Genomic DNA, 18,150 nt, shown 5'->3' with positions numbered 1-18,150 from the left:
GATTATATAGAAGGAAATGGATATTATAATAATAATAGTGCTTATTATCATTTATTGAACACTTCCCATGTGTCACACACTAAATACTTCATATATGCTATAAAGGGTCACACAGTAGCCAGAATGATTCCTAAAGGTTAGATGCCATAACTCTCTCAAATCTTTCTAGGGCTTCCCCATCACTAAGCACAAATAGCCAGTCCTTAGTGTGAGGTACAAAACCTGCCCTGGCCTTCCTGAGCTCATTTCAACTCCTCTTCTCACTCTGCGCCAGCCACAGTATTTTCCGAGTGATCCTAGATGACACCAGGCATCTTTCTGCCTCAGGAATTTCTCAGTTTGGAATGCTCTCCCCTTTATATTCCCACACTTCTATCAAGACTCTGCTTAAATGTCTTTTTTTCCCCCGATTAGACCTCTCTGGACATCCTGCAGGAGATAAATGCTGTAGCATTCTCTAGTCTCTTCACCGTGCTTTGTAGTTCTCCTTCACAATCACATTCTGACACACCAGATTTCTCCACAAGATTCTAAACCCCATGAAGGCAGGTCTTTTGTTTTGTTCCCTGCTATATTCTTAGCACCTAGAACAGTGCTGGCTCATCACACATATATTCAATAAATATGTGTGGAATGGATGAATGAAGTCATACAGTAGCCCTGTGAGCTTAGCACTATTATTTTTTTCACATCACTGATGAAACAGAGATTAACTGAAGATTTCATTGAAGACTCTGTATCTAGTAAGTGGTAGAACTGGGATTTGCATGAGATGAAAAAAGCTTACCTTTATTGAGCTTGAATGGTGTGCCCAGCATTATTATAAGTGCTTTACATGTATTAACATTTAATCATCAAAAACAACCCCGTATTTCAGATGAGGAAACTAAATTAGAGGAGTATATGACTTTGTCCAGCATTTTTGTACTTGCTAATAAATTGGGAGCCTGTGCTCTTCACTACTTTGCTATGCTACCTAATTCTAAAACCAGTTTTCTGGGCCTCCCTGGTGGCGCAGCAGGTTGAGCACAGTGCTGTGAAGCTGTCCGCTGCCTCCGCAGCGTAGGTTCGATCCTGGCTGGCCAGGGAGATACCCACATGGAGTGGCAGACCTCTCCTGCCTTGCCCGCTGCTCCCCTCAGCAATGTCTTTGGTCCATCTGCCTGTTCTGCTCCCCGCTCTGTTTCTGGTGAATTCTCTCACCCTCCCGCACCTCTGGCCTGTACCCCAGCTATTGTATAAATAAAAAATAAATCTTAAAAAAAATAAAATAAAACCAGTTTTCTAAGAAATATGATTTTGTGACTTTGTCTCCTAATTACCAGGGAAGTGAAGAGGTAGAAATGTGAGATTACTGACATTATGATAATTGGTGATTGTCACAAAGAGTCAATCAATTCAAAGAATATAAGATTTTTCCTTAACTGTAGATACCAACATCCATCTATCTCCTTGAATTCTTCACTTAGATGTTAGGATACAAGGTCAGTAAACGGGGTCTAGAGTAACGGTGATATATTATAGAAGTCAGACGCTGTCTCAAACCAAAGTTCAAGCTGGTACACAGGCTCTAACCCATGAAGTTCTCAGGGGCCTGACTTGTTGCTGTGGAATCCCTCCAAGATAGCTCACAGTCCCAACTACATTTCAATCATCAGAAAGGGCTACAAGGAAAGGGCACTACATTTCTTTTAGAGTATGATCTAGAAGTCACACACATCATTTCTACTCATATCTCACTGACCAGAACTTAGTGAAAAAAACACACTTAGAGAGTTTATTATGGGCAATTATGTGTCTGGCTAGGTATTCCTTTGTCATGGAAGAAGGTAATACATTGTCAGGGGGTTAACTATCAATTAGTCTTTACTATAGGGCTACAGTCACCTCAAATTTAACATTTCCAAAAGCCATTTTCAACCTGTCCTTCCAAAACCTGTACCTATTCATAATTATTCCCATCTCAGTTAAAAATGGAAAATGTGACAAACTCAGTTCAATTTTAGACATGTTTAGTTTTGAGATTCCTAGAGAATATCCAGTACAAATTTCCAATAAGGAGCTGGAGACAAGTGTTGAAAGTTTCTGAGTGAGGTCAGTGTCCAAAATTCATACTTGATCACTGACGGAGACACTGAAGAGGTTAGAGAATACAGGATGACAGACCCAAAGGAGCAGTTTTTGAAAGCAGGGTTAGCACTGGGCAAGGCTGCAAAGAGGTCAGAAGCCATGAAAATTGAAAAGCAACCTTTGGATTTAGCCATTATGCCATTACTGACATTCTAGCAAGCAATATATATAGTGAAATGGGGATAAATGCTAAATGTCAGTAGTTGAAGAGAGGCTTGCAAGGCAATGGCAATCCAAACAGATTTCTAAACAGAAAGGACAAATTACTAGAGGGAGAATTTATGAGTAGGTAAGAGGACTAACGAGGAGTAAGAATATGAGGGGACCCCTTTCCTACCAGAATAGACTAGCTATAGGAAGGAAGGAGAACTCACTCTTTAAGAGACCAGGAGGAGTGCAAATTTAGGATTTGTAGGGATACGAGTAGGCAACGGGAAGGTGGTCATGCCTGAACTATGGAATATCAAATGATGATAAAGAAAATACTAATATTACTATGAAATGAAATCAGGTGCTCCCACATGTCATTTTATTATAATGTTGATGAGAAAAAAAAAATCCCTGCCCACATTGAACAAAACAGAATTACTCAGGGACCAGCTTTTGTCAAATGCTTGCTGCCTAAAGTCACAATTTCCAAGAACATATCCACAACATTAAGGAAGGACTTAATACACCACTATTACTAAGCATTAACCTTTCTTGAGCACTTACACACCAGGCAGTGTTCTTCATGGAGCTAATTTTGCTTCAATAGTAGTTTTTTAAATACCGAGAGCCCCTCAATTACTGAAAGTTTATTCTCTTCCGATTGAAGCAACCTAAAAAATGGCAGTAACTTCATCTCATCATATCTGACTCTTAACTATTCTGCACTCTCAGCTGCTCCCAGGGGCATGGCTGCTAATAAAAAATTGTTTTTGCATTTGATTCATTTGCTATGACTCACTTCAACAAAGAAATCGTGGGCATCTAAACAGCACTGTCACAAAACCAACTAACTTCACCAGCAATTCAGAGCAAAAGGTTACATTAAAAAGAAGTTTTATGAGTCTTAAAAGATATTCAGGCAATCCCATATTCACTGAAATGTTGGGTGCTCTCAAACAGTGTCCACATTTTTGCAAATGTAACTTCCTATTGGACTGTGAATTACTGAGCTAGGGATTATTGATTGTTGATGTTTGTTTTCCATCTGGGTAAACAGAAGTTAAAAGTTTGTTCAAGGAATTAATGCATTAAGCTAAAAAAAAATTAAACTGCTCCTTTCACTTTCTACCTGAAATAAGAATATTTATTAGAAACCATAGGCTAAAAATGATTCTGCTTACTTAGTTACTGAGTTGTTTTTCTAGGAAAAGACACTTGAAGAAAAATATGGGCAAAGAAATTTATTCATAAAAGTGTATATATAAGGAGGTGGCACACTATTAGTATTCTAAAGATTCCTGACAACATTAGTGTTATTTTTACCAGCAAACATTTAGAAATGTGAGACTGGATAAGAGCACAGTGGGTTCTTGAATCAAACCTAACACCGTTGTCACACATAAGAATACCTATTTATTTAGAAATGAAATAAAAGGGCCATACGTTAATTTTACAAGGAACAGTTAGGACACTCTTTGACTTCAGTAAAGAACTGTACAGACGTTCTGACATTTAACTAAGAGCAGATTTATTTTTCTTCGATCTTTAATTTTTCTGGAACTCAGGCATTTCTGCCACATTTTGATACACCAGGTCATTTCATTTATTCAGACAATTTCTACATCAGAGGAAGTAGTATTCTAACAATATCTTCGTAGGATACAATTTGTAACATTTTCTACTGCAATAGAACAATTGTCTCCAAAGATTTTCATTCTCATTTGCCTACTTTGATAGTATGCAAAGATAAATCCTGAAAGGACTGATTTTAACTAGTCTCTTCCATAAAATGTAACTGCCAAGGTTTCCAAATGACCTTATGTAAGGCGGTATGGGAATAGAAAAAAAAAAATAAGGAACTGAGTTAAAATCTTACAAATGGCTATGATTTAATACTGCGATTTAACATCAGTTGTCCTCAAATAATTTAAATTCCACTGGCTTTTTTTTTAGTTGTTATCAAATTAGTATGTTTTTCAGTTATCAAGTTGTTTTTTATTTTAATAATTGGTTGTCGTTGGGAAGTGGGTTATATATTACATATATTCCTGACAATATAGATGTTCTAAGAACGACAGCTACGTACACTGCTATGTATTTGTTGATATAAATGGTTGGGATACCAGATCAGTGGAATCCCATATAGTATTTAAAGGCTTATCAGTAAAGTTGCAAGACATAAGACTACGAACTGTTAGTGTTTCCATGATAGCTTAGCTACCAAGTGTCATAGAGCAATTTAAAAATACCTTTAAATAAAATGGTGGCCTTGGTAATAATTATGAAGACGCGTGGCTTTAAGGGGGTTCAGTTGTCATATGATCAAAATGATCGTCTTTTCAACTGGGGCTAACCAAGAGGCCACTTCATCATTTTCTTCGAACTAAGTAAGGAATGTCAAATCTGCAGGACCCGGGCTTTTTACCTTCCTGTAATTTAGTGACAACATCATGCCTTGGCCAGAGATCTAAGCAGATGACCTTGGACCCCAAAAACCGGTTCGAGCTCTCGGGCTACCTCCGCAGTGTTTACAAAGGCAGCTCAGAGCGGAAAGGGCTTGGGCTTGGAGCTTCCCGCCTTGGGGCTAGGGGTTCTTAAAACCACCTCGGTTGCCTTTCGGAGCCGATTCGTCCCCCAACAAAATCCGGAGCGTTCCTCATGAGCGTTGCTCATGAGGCTGGGGTAGATCAATGGGGGCTCGCCGGCACTCCTGGTGGCGCCAGGGCGCCTCCGGAGCGGACCCCCTTCTTTCTGCCCGGCCACAGAGAAGGACGGCCGAAAGAAGGAGCCGCTGCTCCTGCCCGACGCCAAGATGGCGGCCGGCCCTGCTGGGATTCAGAGGCGCTGTGGGCCACTTCCCCTTCCCAGCGGCCCCTGCGCGGCCGGCGACGGGCAGCAGGAGGAGGGCGGGGCCGGCGGGGCCGAGCGCTGCGCACTCCCGCGCGCACCCCGCCCCGCCCCTCGTCCCTGCGTCCGGACCTGGAGCCCTCGTCCGGCCCGGCGGCGCGCGCTGCCTGCCGGGATACTCGGCCCGCCCAGCCAGTCCTCCCGTCTTGCGCCGCGGCCGCGAGATCCGCGTTTTCCCCAAGATGGTGGCGCTGGGCTCGGGGTGACTGCAGGAGACGACAGAGCTTGAATCCCTTTCGCCAGAACCTCGACACACCGCCCTCCGCTCGCTCGCGCACCCCACCGCCGCGTCGCCATCCGCCGGCCCGGGTGCCCGCCCTCCGCCGCCACCGCCGCCGGGCGCTTCCCCTTTGCCGACCCGGCTCTCTCGGCCGCGGGCGGCGGTGCCTGCGTCGGCGCCTCCCCGGCCCCGCGCCCCGCGCAGCGCGCACCCTAGCCCCGGCCAGGCGGGCCTCGCAGCCCCCGGGTGTGGACAGACGGACGCGGAGAGGCGGCTGGCGACGAGCGCGGGGTTTCCTGCGGCCCCGTCGCCCCCTTTCCCGGTCTCGGTCCCCGGAGAAGGAAGCGCGGGTCCCGCATGAGCCCCGGCGGTGGCGGCAGCGAGAGGGAACGAGGCGGTGGCGGGCGGAGGCGGCGGGCCAGGGCGACGACGACCAGTGAGGCGGCCGCTGCTGCGAGGGCCGCAGCCCAGGTGCGGGGGCGAGGACAGGTCAGTGTGGCTGCCGGCGGGGCCTGTGCCAGGCAGGCCGGGCGGCACCTGCCTTCGTCTCCTCTGGCGCTCGAACCCCCTAAGGGGCCGGCTCAGGCGAGGGGAGGGACGCCCCCACGCCCGCCGGGGTGAAGGTTTGGGGGTGCGTGGCTCGGAGGGGGTGGGTGCCAGAAGCAGGCCTTTGGTGGCGGCCGCGGCGGCTGCTGTAACTGTCAGTCCTGGCTGAGCGCCGGAGGGAGGGTTTTGTCGCCCGAGGGGACGCGAGCGGGCCCGGGGCGGGGCGTGCAGGCCTCTCGGAGCCTGGCTGGCGGAGCCTGCCTAGGCCCCAGCCTGGGAAGGGCTGGCCTTTTCCTTCCAAGGGGAGCCCTTTCTCTGTATTTTCGAGGTTGGGGCCCTCTTGGTGACGAAATGCTTCGGCGTGTAATTCGGGGGGTTGGGGTTTTGGGGTGCAATGGTGGGGTGGGAAGGCAGATGAAATGGTCCATCAAGCCCGGGGGCTGTGCTCGCAAGATTACTCATCCGGATTCAGAAATTAAACGTGAGCCGGAGACGCTGTTAAATGCAAACCTGCAAACTGTTGGGGTTTCCCATCCCCACCCCCACCCCCCGCCCCCCGCCTTTTTAGTTGGAGAAAATGAAAAGAACACTTTCCTCGTCACGGTGTGAAAGGTTTTGGTGGTGAAATCAGATTGGAACACGGCAAATTCTTTAGTCCATAAAATTGTTAAAAATAAATGTAGACGCTCTTTGATTACGCTTAGAATCCTCGAGAGATGATTTAGACTCTGATTTTTTTTTATTAAAAAAAAATCCTATGGGCATACGTCCTATGGGCATACTGAAATAGAAACATTACAAAATCTGTTTAGGTTTTTACTGAATGGCTGGGGTGCTATTGAAAATGTAAACTAATAGCCTATGGGGTTTACAGTCCAAAATTCCCTTCAAGTCATCTTGAAGGAATATGGGTATGACCCTGTAGTATTGAGAAATAGCAGATTATTCCAGAATGTTTTGAGAAGGTGGTGGGGGGAGGGTTGGGACCTGAAATGGAAATCATCTAAGATTTAGAAATAATGTTTAAAAAGTTGTGTTCACAGCCACTGTAGGTACCTAATAAATCTTGTAGAGTGAATTGGATATGCAGGATGAGTAGTGTTTACTTCACACCTCTGACTAGTAAGTACCCTTAGGAGATTATTTTGTGGACTATGTTAAAAAGCTTTGAATTTAAAAAGAACGTCTTGTCATGAAATGAAATAACTTTGAGATTAGATCCTGCTTGTAATTCTGAGCCACTTACCACGTTTTTTAATGAAACAAATAGTTTTCAAGATGGTGTTGATAAGCCCAAAGGTAAGCCAGAAACCATTTAAAGAAACTAATAAGCATGACAAAAACATGATATAGCTTCAATAAATGACTCTATTTACAAAATTAGAACGTAAACTATGAAAGTCTTATTGAGTCAATATTTATTAAGTAGCTTTAGTGTGCCAAGCATGTACAACAAACATCCTCTGGACATTGTCCTGTTCCAGAGGAATTCAGCCTTACAAAGATACAAATTACAGTGTTTTGATACCTTTTCAGAGGTTTTGTAAACTGCTTTTATTTGATCTCTCAAATTCTCTTTTCATGGCTTAAAAAAACTAGAAGTACTTGATAGAAATGCCAGGAAGGCACATTCTTATCCCGTTTGTCTAGTTCATTTAACAGGATTTATTTGGACACCTATGGTGTCGTTGACACTAGTTTAGTCATTTGTGTCTCTTAAATGTCAGGTCATTTCTAAATGACCCCTCCACCCAAAAATTCGCTCCGCTCAAAAAACCAATCTGGAAAAATTTGCTGTTTCTCTCAATATGCAGTCAATGGAATGATCCAGAACTGTGGATCCTATCTATTTTTCAACCCAACCACTTTAAATGATACAATGTCAGTTTTCTTAAATGACAACTAGTTATGTTTACTAGTCAGGTTGCACACTTTCGTTTAGTCCCATACTTATGTAGGTAAAATGTGGAAACGTTACATTAAATACATACGCAGTTGTTAAAAAAGTAGTTTTCTGATTTATATGAGTGAAGATAAATTTACAGGAGTGAAATAAATACTTGGGTAAAATCTTAGATGATCTTTTCATGGTGATTCAGGGTAATAGAGTTACGGTTGATTTCGATAGTCCTCATTTTCCTTCCACTGCAAATGTAACACTAAAAAATAAAAATCAGAGACATCATATGTATAGTAAACATAGCTTTGGAATTTGTTGCTGCTTTAGAATTCTTAGCCTAGTTGTGTGACCCTGACAAGTTACTTTATCTTGATGAGCTGCACTTCACAAAACTACAAAATGTAAAGACTAAAATGGGATGGTGAAACAGTTGCTGTAAGTATTAAAATATGTAAAACACCCAACACTTATATAATAAGTATTGTTCTTAAAAGTCTTACTAGTTTTTCTGAAGACTAGTATCACACCTTGTATGGAGTGGACTGTAGTGTGTTATCCTTCATATTGTTAGTCTCTCCGGCAGCCCCACCCCCTACTAGTTTTTAGCTCCCTCTTTAAGGGCAAGAACTCTGTTTCCCAGACGGTGTATTTCCAGAGTATGGTTAAATTGGTTATCAGTAAATGGTCAACAACATTGGTTACCTATTTTGACTACTGTGACCTGAGCTAGGTTATGGTCTACAAAGCCAAGAACATGCAAGAACTCTAGTAGTGACTTTTTCCACGTAACATCATTTTTGGTGAAACTTGTCACATAATGGACGCCCATTCTTCTGTGCCCTTCAAATCTTAGGGCAGTTGGGTGGACTCAACACCTCCCACCCGCAACTGCTATTCTAGAGAATATTTTACCCCTTTTTGCAACTGTCTGGCACATGCCAGATACTTTATATCTTATATCTTGGTCCAAGTCTTGCACCTAATATTTTGCACACATTGTGGTGTGTACACGCACATGTGTATAAAATAAAAAATAAATTTACCAGTTACCTGTAAATACTCTGATATTTTTCTGGGGTGATTATTCTGTCTTCTGGTTACATATATATTCACAGGTTTTTTAAAGCTATGTATGACTATACTTGATCCGTCATTCCATTCATTTTGCATAGGAGGATATTGAAGTGCAAAGCTTTAAGGTGGTTTTCTTGAAGTCACTCAGGTGGCAGAGCCAGAACCAGTGTTGAGTCACTGAAAATAGCACATCTCCTGCCATACCTGATGAGAGGAGTAGTTAATTTGCTTTGTGATTATCTCTCCACCTTTTTGGAGATGAGTGTTTTCTACACTGTTGCCATCCATGGAGTTATTCTGATCATGGCAGTTAATGCAGGAAATTAGGCCACCTCTTTGGTAAAGGAAATAAGGTAGAACTACAGTACATAGAAGTAGTGTTAATCTACAAACTTATATCCTATATCCAAACATAAGATGTTTGACATACTTACATAAATGTCATTTTTAATGAGATGACACTGATAAATTTCTTTACCAAATTTTTTTCATTTAATCTCAGAAATAGCACCTATTGTGCTTTCATCTAAGTTATCTTTAACAAGTAATAAATAGCACTGTGGATAGATAACTCAAAAGATTATTAAATATAAGCCATTTTTTGAGAATGAAATAAAGCTAGTACTTTTTTTTGGAAATACTACTGTTTGCACTTGAGATTTAGCTGACAGTTGTTACTGTTTGATTCTAAGCTTTGACTGTGAACTCCCTAAAATTATATAAAGAATTTTAAGCTCTTGAGAGTCTCAACGGGTTTAGTGAACACAAGCCATCAATAACCGTTGAGGTGGTGGAAAAAGCTCTAAATTTGGTGGAAGTCATGGGTTCATCCTTTCTAGCTTCCCAGTTGGTCATTAGCAGATCATTTAGCTTTATAAACTTTTCTCATGTCAAAATAATGTGAGACTTACTTTGCCTTCTCTAGAGGATTATATATTTCAAATGTGATAATTCTCAAAAAAGTAAATTAATACTGAGAGTTAATCACTGATTTAGCCACTTGCCCAAGAAGACAAAGTTAGTGGTATACAGTTGATTAGACCCTGGATATGTTTTCATGCTTTCCTGTATTAACATTTTTAACCTTTTTGTCAAAACATTTGGGGAAATATTTAGTGTGTTAATTTATTATAAATTTGGTAATGTCAATTGAAATAAATAATAGATCTTAGTAGTGATGTTAACTACTTCTTACTATTATTGCTAACTATTACTATTAATTAATAATTAGTATTATTAATCTAGAATTAAATCCCTTCTGTAATTTTTCTCTACTTTTGACTTCTGTAAATTGGATAAATGACAAATGAATTATAGGATTGACTGAAAGTAAAAGAGGTTTTGGAGGCATAGAACTTTACTAGATGATTATTCCTGAAGTTCAATTCTAGGAATCTGCTGGAATCTCCTGTAAGACATCACTTGTGGATCATAGAAGAGAATCCTATGTAAGACTGTGTTAAAGTCAGTATCTTTGCTGCCAATCCAAGCCTGGAGGTATATGTGACCCCTTACACTTACACAAATAGGATAAAAATCTTCCTTAAGTGAAACTCAGCTAGTCAGTGTGGAATTGACCCTTAACAGCTCAATGTGTGCTGGAAGTTGATTTTCTGTACCCTTTGGGATCAATTGAAGTTAGTCTAGCACAAAGCCCTTTATGATACTGAAATAAAACATGAAAAAAAAATTGGCCTGTCTCTTTGTGGTATGCAGACTTGTAGCTCTTTTTTAGTTCTTACTATGGGCCACTTGTATATACTGTTCAATAATTCAGGAATTTCTTTTTCACATTTGAGATAAGTAGTGCTGCACATGAATTACATAGCTGGGGGCTGAATGACGATGCTACCAGTGCTGTACTTCTACATGCTTTTTTCATTGGATGACTTCTGTCTCCGTGTGTCTAAAGAGATGGTTGCTGCATTTCAGTCTTATCATAAGTCCAGTTCTACCTCAGCACCCTTTCTCTTGAGCGTGAGAAGTAGTCTTTGAATTTCCTGTGAACTGTAGCCACCACTCTAATTCGTTTTTATATTCTTTGTGATGCAGAATAGATTCTGAACACCTCCCCCCACACACACAATTAAATATGCTGACAGTATAGAGAATATAACAGATACGTATATCCTGTCCAGATGGACAGATGTCACAATTTGTCATTTCCCCAGGTAAAACACTAATGCTCTCATTCTTGGATGGTAACTTCTAGCATACAGGTACCACAAAGGAATTCCTTCTTTTCATACTGCCAACAAACACTTTCCTATCTTTTATCACATATAAATTAATCCTGATCCTTGGAAGGGAAAGGATGAAATGCCCAACGGTCTTTTTTATATAAAACTAATGGATCATAGGGAGAAATGTGTAACTTATGAATTTTCTTAGTACGTTTTTCTCAGGACTTCTATTTATTATGCCTGTGTGTATATGACAGTATTGATGACCATAAGATGTGCTATAAATAAGGATATTAAACATATAGCTTTGCTAAATAAAGTGTTTTGGGAATTGGAAAAAAAAAAAAGTCTTTTGAACTCCTCCTGTATGTGTGTACTAATTGCTAAGTGCTACTATTTCACACAAACATGAATTAACATTTTCCTTTCCTAACCTTCTGTAGTGAGGTAACAGTGTCATGTTCCATATTGGTGAAAGAAACTGTGCTGTTTAATATAACCCAAATTTAGAGCTTCTAAGAAATGAAGTTTCCCTAATCTTTTAAGCTGATTCTTCTATATTCAGTTTCTTATATTCATTTTCCTGTGTGTGTAACATACTGCTATTGTTTGAATGTTTATCCTCCAAAATTTGTATGTTGAAATCTAAACAGCCCATTGTGATGGTATTACTAGGAGGTGTGGGGCCTTTGGGGGTGATTACATTTTGAGGGTAGATCCTCATGAACGGGATTAGTACCCATAAAAAGATTCAGAGCTCTCTTGACTGTTCTGCCATGTGAGGACCCAACCAGAAGACTGCTTCCTATGAACCAGGAAGCTGGTTCTCTCCAGATACCGAATCTGCTGGCACCTTGGTCTCGGATTTCCTAGACTCCAGAACTGTGAGAAATAAATTTTTATTGTTTCTAAGCTACCCAGTCTATGGTATTTTGTTAAGGCAGCCTGAATGGATTAAGACTCATATTAAACATGTTTAAAGAACAGAGAAGGAAAATAGAAATTTTAAAAAGCGATGGATAAAACTTGGTAGGTAAAGAAGGGATGCACTGTGCTTGACAGAATGCGAGGGCTTCTTGAGACTTGATTACAGTGTTGAAATGAGAACACTTAAATATCAATAAATGAGAGAAATGAGCAAAATTTAGCTATTTATACACATAAATTTGATTTTTGCATTTCAAATCATTATTGCTCAGTGTACTATAATTCAAAGTAGTATCAAAATGAAAAAAAAACAAACCCAAAATATTATGGTCTCTTAACTCAGTAGGGCGTCAACGCACTCCCATCCGCCCCACCCCATTTCCATCTTTTGGGCTAGGTGAAAGGTGGGGGGCGTGAAATTAGCGGTAGATGCATCCCAACTAGGGAATGAATAGGTACATTCAAATAAAAATTTTACCTCTGGATTTCCACGTATAGTTAGGTATTTATAAGTACTGATGATGCTGATGAGCTAACTGCTTTATAGTTCAGGCCTACTTTAGCTGTCTGTTGTGGTCTAATGACCTGAGGCTGATTAGGAACAATTCTCTAAGCTTCAGAATTTCAAGTAATTTTAAATAGTGACAGGATTAGGGGTCATTCTGGAGAGGAGGCCAGTGACCTTCGACAGCCCTACTTTACTACCTGTGCCTGTGCTGAATTCCTAGGAGGGGTGTGTTTCTATTTCACATGTTTCTGACTGATTTAGTTCCCGTAAGTGATACTTTAGACTGCTAGATGTACCGAAAATTGCAATGACTACTATAGTATTTTATATTCTTAGTTTTTTAATAAAGTGAGTAGTTTGGATTAGATGACCCCAAACTCATTTTCAACTTGGATGTTATATGCTCATTTTTTTTTAAATACATAGTTTATGATCATGATATTTGAAACAATACAGTAGATGATATAGTAAATAACAATTTACCCACCACCCAGAAGTTAAGTGTAGCTATTTTTGGTCCTCTGGGAAACAAATACAGTCTTTCATATTCACTTGTAGCAATCATGTTCCTTCTCCCCAACCTCAAGTTCCATTACTTGAGTATTGTCTCATATCCTTGTTTATATTTTTATTATATATGTAAATATATCTAAATGCTATATACATTGTTAACTTCTGTGTTTAAATTTCTACAAAATGATACACATTTCATCAGCATGCTCTTTTTAAAACTCAGTATTTTTTTGAGATACATATGTTGATGCTTATAGATCTCGTTTAATCCATTTAATTGCTGTATGGTACTCCATTGTACATGTTTCATTATTTGATATTTTGAAAGGGGTTTTTTTTGCTATTATAAGCAATGCTGAAATGATCATTTGTATATTTATCTGTGCGCGCATTTCTCTGAGATTTATAGAAGTGTAAATACTCGAGAATAAATTGTTACTGTCTTCAGTTGATAAATTCTTCTCTAAAATCATTATGTCAGTATATACTTTATCAACAGTATATGAGCATTTCTTTTTTCAGTGTCCTAGCTTATACTTAGGATGGTCAGATTTAAAGATTTTTGCTAACTCAATAGATGTGGATTGATACATCATTTAATTTGCATTTCAGTGATGATTCTGAGTGGTGGATAAATATGTATTTTGTTATTTTCTACATGCTTAAAATGGTTCATTAAAAACTCTTAAAAAGAAATGATCATGCAATATTTAGGTTGTTAAGTCGTTGAAATTCATCTTATCCAACCTCTTTTACTTTATCCAGCCATTAAAGTTAACAAAATAAAAATATGCAATTCTCCTTTGGAATCTCAATTTTTGATGTCAGAATCATGAGTGAGAATGATTTTTTATTTTTGGTTTGTTTAAGAAATATTTTTATATTGTCTGCTAATAGTCAAGGGGTTTTTGATACTTATTTTTTTATTTAGGTCCACATTTGAATGAGGGATCAATTTTTTTTTAATTTGAAAGGCAACATGTTGAAACATTAAGTATTGAATTCTTTCCTCAAATTTTAAAAAATGTTACCTGTATAAACGGCTGTATAAAAATCAAACGGGTTTGATTTTTTTTTCTTTTTTTAAATAATAGAATTTTTTTTAAGATTTATTTATTTATACAAACACTGGGTATAGTCAGAAGTGAGGGAGGGTGAGAGAATTCACCAGAGACAGTGCTGGGAACAGAACAGGCAGACTGACGAAGTACACTGCTAAGGGGAGCAGCGGGCGCAGCAGAAGAGGTCTGCGCGCCATGTGGGACCCTTGCCAGCGGTGGGGGATCGAACCAGTGCTGCAGAGGCTGCAGGCAGCTTCTCAACCCAGTGCTCAGCCTGGGCAGGCCCTTCCGAATTGTTTTGACTTAAGATTTTTTACTTTTCCATAATTTAACATTTGTTCTTTTGGGATATATACTTGAGGGGGAAATGAACATGATTTATCTATTTATTTGATTCTTGTATACTTTCTTTATAAAAGCCTTTTACACATTGTTAAATTTATTCCTACACATCTGATGTTTTAATTCTTTGCATTGCAAATAATCTTTTTTTAATTACATTTGATCTTTGTTAGTAGTTTTTTTAAATACTGCATTTAATTTTTTAATCTTGAAATTTTTTTTTTAAACTGAAGTACCACTATTTTACATCCTTGCTAGTGTTTTGATTGTATTGGGTTTCCCCTTTGGATGTAGTCACTGTAGCACTCCACTCTCACCACCAAAGCAGAAGCATGCATAGTCCCATAGTCCATTGTGTTCCCCACTATCATCCCCTTGCTTCACTCCTTCACTGCCCCCTCAGAAAGCTGAAGATCTGTGGTCAGCTTCCAAGGGCTGGTTTTAAAGTTTGCCTTTGCCTCCTTGTTTTAGTTTTTCTATATTCCACATATAAGGGATCCTCTTACACTGTTGGTGGGAATGTGGGCAGGTTCAGTCTCTGTGGAAAGCAATGTGGAGGTTTCTCAGAAGATTAAAAATGGATTTACCCTATGACCCACCAATTTCACTCTTACGTATCTACCCCAAAAGTACAGAAACACTTATGTGAAAGGAAACCTGCACTGCTGTGTTTATAGCAGGACTATTTACAGTAACCAACATATGGAAACAACTAAGTGTCCAAAGACTGATGAGTGGATCAAGAAGATGTGGTATATATACACAATTCAGAAAAGATAAATTCATGCCATTTGCAGCAACTTGGATGGAGCTGGGAGGACACATACTAAGCAAAATAAGCCAGAAGGAGAAAGAAATATTGTATCCAACTTGGGTGCGCTTTATCAATTACAATGAGTTTATAAGTCAGATTTTTGTGAACATTTAAAAGTGATCTTTTAAAAGTATAACAGTTACTTTATGTTTAGAATTCTTTGACTTTCCATTTCTTTTAGCATAAAATTCAGAATCCTTTATTGGTCTATAGGGTCCTGAAGGATCTGGATTCTCTACTTCCTCCACTCTGCTTTCCTGCATGCTATCCTTTATTTAGAACCATCTAACAATACTGGCATTTCTTTAGTTTCTTTTAGCTATCCAACTTCCTTCTTGTGCCAAACTCTGCCAGTACATTTCAGTCTGCCTGGAACACTTTCAACAAATTTTCCCCATCGTTGAGGGCACAACCTACTCAGGGAAGCCTTTTTTGAGAATCTCCTTGAGCACTGGTTTTGGGGTGGTTCCTTGCATTATGCTGGTATTGAATCCTGTTTTCTTTTAGTACTACCTCAGCTGATATTAAATAATTCACTTGTGAAGATTTTATGACAAAAATAAATGTCTCATTTTTAGGCAGTTCAAGACATTGGTGAGCCTGGGGTGAAAGAGTGTTCATGTACAAAGTGGTCAGGTTGTGTTTTTATTTTTCAATTAGAAATATTTCTAGTTGATAAGTACTTAAAAGGAAATTTGTGATTAGACTATATTGAAGCATTTTATTAGACATTAATAGAGTAAATATCCTAGGCTTTTAACAGTTGTCTTTTAAATAAGGATGATCTTTCCAAAGGTGATTTCTTAGTTTTAACAGTCTAGTTCACTTAAAATTATATGTGGTAAATTTTCTTAAAAATATTTTGAAATCATAGTAGAAGCTAGTGGTCTTTTGTTATTCATAAGTTAGATCTTATGTAATGTGTTGGGGCACTACATTTGATAGGGGGATGAAATACAATAAACAAAACCTGAAAATATGTGTTCACGGTTCAAGGAACTCACCTACCTTTACATCTGTTAATATATCTCTTTACACATCTTATTGTGTGTGTGTGCATACAAAGCTTAATTCTAGGTTAGACAGTATAGAAGATTGACCTTGTTAATTATAGTGCAGAAAGAACCCAGAGGAAGATTTCATAATGAATCTTAGGGGTTATGTGAAATTGAAATAATTCTGGTGATTAGGAATTTCTAAAGGATGTCTATAGGTGATACTTTAGAATTCATTCAGATTAGATTCTCTTACTGCTTGCTCATGAGCCACCTGATCTCATTGGGAAAGGTAGAATTTTAATAGTGGCTGTTCATGAGTCGACCTTCTGTAATTTTTCAGGTAAGTAAAACACATATTTTAATTGCTTTAGAAATGTTCACAGAACCCAGAGGGAGGGGAGGACCAAGAGTCACTTTAGAAAGATGTGCAATTCTCTTCCGTTGCAAAGTGATCTAAAGTTCTTTGTGTAACTTACCATACAACCTAGATTACCAATACACCCTCAATTTTAAATGTTACTCCCTTAAAGTGTAAACCACAAATTCATTCATTTTTGCCTTTCCAAAGAATTTTTTATTCTGTGCTTCGCTACACCATTTACCCCTGAAGTATTAGTGTGTAGGATTATTTTTGCAATTGAAGAAATACACACAAAAATATGTAGCAAATACCCAAAGAATATATTTGAGTATGTAATTACATGTAGCTTTTTTTCTTTTGGAGGGGGATTTAAAAAAATAAAGCCATATGTTTTCTGTGATTTCCTGTTTTATTGAAATACAATTCATTTATCATAAAATTTACCCCTTTGAAGTATGCGGTTCAGTGGGTCTTAGTATATTCAGTTGTACAACCACCGTCTTATTTTTCAACATTTTCATCTCAAAAAGAAACTTAAGTATAGGCCCTGACACTAATCTGTTTTCTTTATGGATTTGTCCTTCCTGGAATATAAATATAAATGGAATAACAAATATGCATCCTTTTGTGTATGCCTTATTTTACTTAGTGTAGTATTTTCATGGTTCATTCATGTAGCATTTAACAGTATGTCAGTCCATTTTTTGACAATATTACATTGTAGGAATATGCACATACTTTTATTCCGTAATCAGTTGATAGAAATTTGGATTGTTTCCATTTTTTACTATGAATCAGGTTGCTGTGAGCATGCATATATACCCTTGGTATCTGCAAGGGATTGGTTCCAGGACCCCAGTGTATACCAAAATTCATATGCACAGCTCCCTTATGTAAAATGGTATAGTATTCACATACAGCCTACACATATCATCCTCTATACTTTATAGGTTAGACACTATGTAAATAAATCATATTATTTAGGGAATACTGACAAGGTGAAAAGTCTGCGTGCTCACTACATACATAACCATGGTATATCTACCTACACGGTCCATGCTTTTGTGATGGAACCTACTGATTAGGGTCTAAAATAGATGGAACTGCTGCATTGTAGCGTAAACTCTGTTTAACATTTGACAGTGAGGAACTGCTGAACTCTTCCAAAGTGGCTTCACTGTTTTATAGTTGCATCAACAATGTATGCATGTTCTTTTTGATGTCTTCACGTTCTTGCCAAAACATACTGTCCTCTTTAGCCATTCTGTGGGTGTGATGGTATCTCTCTGTAGTTTGCATTTGCATTTGTTTAATAAGTAGTGATAATGAGGGACATTTCATGTGCTGATTGGTCATCATTTTCTGGAGCAGATCTATTCAAATCCTTTTCTGTGTGTTGAGTCATTTTATTGGATTTTAAGCATTCTTTGTGTGTTCTGGTTACAAGCTCTTTATCGGATAATAAGCTGGTTTATAATTTATAGATACCAGATACACAGCATTATAGTTCAACATG

General features: G+C 38.9%; 1 protein-coding gene across 4 annotated transcripts in view; it reads left to right on the top strand.

Moving 5' to 3' along the window:
* The first annotated feature begins 5,318 nt into the window (after positions 1 to 5,318).
* UBE3A (ubiquitin protein ligase E3A) overlaps positions 5,319 to 18,150 on the top strand; it is a 66,736-nt gene continuing 53,904 nt past the window's right edge. For 3 of the 4 annotated variants that reach the window (XM_054694798.1, XM_037510115.2, XM_037510117.2), the window contains exon 1: positions 5,659 to 5,896. The gene's annotated coding sequence lies outside the window, so the exon portion shown is untranslated. Of the gene's footprint in view, positions 5,897 to 18,150 lie in introns of all 4 variants that reach the window. The other variant, XM_037510113.2, reaches the window with a different exon arrangement.

Source organism: Talpa occidentalis, unplaced genomic scaffold, assembly GCF_014898055.3.
Source record: "Talpa occidentalis isolate TD23 unplaced genomic scaffold, MPIMG_talOcc4v2.1 talOcc4.14, whole genome shotgun sequence".
Classification (NCBI taxonomy): Eukaryota; Metazoa; Chordata; class Mammalia; order Eulipotyphla; family Talpidae; genus Talpa; species Talpa occidentalis.
This window is presented reverse-complemented; position numbering and strand designations above follow the sequence as displayed.